This window comes from Elephantulus edwardii, unplaced genomic scaffold (genome assembly GCF_000299155.1).
Source record: "Elephantulus edwardii isolate Elephantulus edwardi_28Jun2011 unplaced genomic scaffold, EleEdw1.0 scaffold00053, whole genome shotgun sequence".
Lineage (NCBI taxonomy): Eukaryota > Metazoa > Chordata > Mammalia > Macroscelidea > Macroscelididae > Elephantulus > Elephantulus edwardii.
Genome location: NW_006399803.1, coordinates 10,018,533 through 10,020,492, shown reverse-complemented (window position 1 = coordinate 10,020,492; position 1,960 = coordinate 10,018,533).

Here is a 1,960-nt window from a genome sequence, read left to right as displayed (position 1 = left end):
ATTTCCAAGATTACCAGAAACTAAAAAAAAAAAAAAAAGATAAAACATTAGTGAGGTTATCTCAAAACTCCCAGAAGAAATTGACTTGGTCAAAACTCATAATTTGGGCTTTTTTGCCTTTCAGTATATAGAGGTGTAAGAAAATTAATTTCTATCCTTTGAAGACACTCCCTTTGTGGTATTTGACTATAGAAACTAAGATGGAAAGCCACAGGAATTTAGCTTGGAAATTCTCAATATGATCCATGAGTACCAGGGCTGGCAAGGTCCTTTTATAAAGGGGCAAAGAGTAAACATTTTAACTGTTGCCATCCACACAGCCTCTATTGTATACATTTCAGAATATTGCACTGAGCAATACACTGTTGTATGTTAATATTTATAATGATGAATATAAACAATTGAAGTATTTGTACCAAAATCTAAGACATGTTTACTCCTGGATGCCAGAATTAGAGATAATTATTTTCCTATGTTGGAGAAGGTAGTAGAACATTCTGGTTAAGGATAAAGTCTCTGTATTCACACTGCCTGAACCTAAGTTTCACTACTCAATAGCATATGATCTTAGGCAAGTTTTTAAACTTGTTGAACTGTTGTTTTATTATTCTGTGCAATTGATATATCCCTGTTATAGAGTAGTTGTCAGGATAACATAGTAAAAATATATATATACAAGTTTAAATTTATGTAGATAGGGAGAAAATATTCAACCAGGGTTGTGATTATCTTTAAATGTTTGTTTTCCAACAATAGATATTATAATTAAGGGGAAAATATAATTCCACTAAAAGTGCAAGATAAACATTCTTTTTTTATGAGTATATGGCCTTTGTGAATACAGGAACTCTTGATCTTTCTCACTGAATGTTGTTTCAGCCACTGTGTCTGAAGTCATAAATGGTCCATGAGGAAAGATAGAGGCTTCCAGATTTGTAGCTGCTGTCTGTGCGAAAACTGTCTAGAAATATTAACAACTTAACTTCAGAGGATAGTAAAAAGGCCCCATAAAACAAGTGTCATTTTCAATTTGAACTAGAAGAAACACAGTGAAGCAGAAAATCTTTCACTTGAACCTCTCTCATTTGCTAGCAGGAATCTTCTCTTTCTACTTGGGCCAAGTGAGTTAAGCTTTCTTGTTCTATCTAGTTAAGGACGTTAGATTTAAGAATGCTTCTGTAGGGTTACACATCTCTCAGAAACTTCGGCCTCTAGCATTGCTGATACTGAGTGGGCTAATCTATCTAGGAGATCGAGAACTTGGAAGAGTTGAAGTTAAGACCTCTTATGTCTCTCTAACCATCTTCTCTGCACAGACAGTTGTTACGGTGCTGGGAGGGAGGCTAAGAGAAAGAAGCATGTGCACGTGCATGTTTTTTGGTTTCTTATTTACCCTGGGTTTGCAGTCATCCACTGCTCTAGTCAGGCATGGAGCATAGGAGCATACTATTGACAGACTCCCAGGATGTGGTAGATAGTTTAGGCAGTAATGTCCCTCAGATATTATTTATTCCCATTTTACTGGTACTGTTACTTACTCAAACACGACTATAGAGAGTTTGGAGGTGAATTATTGCATCACATCATATAAGTTCTATTAAACAAAAACACAAAACCCAACAAACTAAAGATTGAGAAATAACAATGAGCGATTATCTTGTGTAGTCACTATAGGTCCTTGTACTTTTCCTCATCATATAAATCACTCTCAGGATACCTCCTAATCAAGTTCTCTTAGTTATAACAGCTATAATAAAACAAGTATTGTTCTGTCTTTATTTGCCTCAACTAATCCTTATCCAAATGGCTACAGGTATCACTTAATGGTTGCTGTACAGAGGTCACTTGTGCTTGCTGTGAGGCTGAACACTGTAACACTGATGTGTCAAATGTGTTAATGGCTGGTTACCCAATGCAGACAGAGAGTGGAGTGGAGCTCCCCGATTAAAACAAGCTTGGA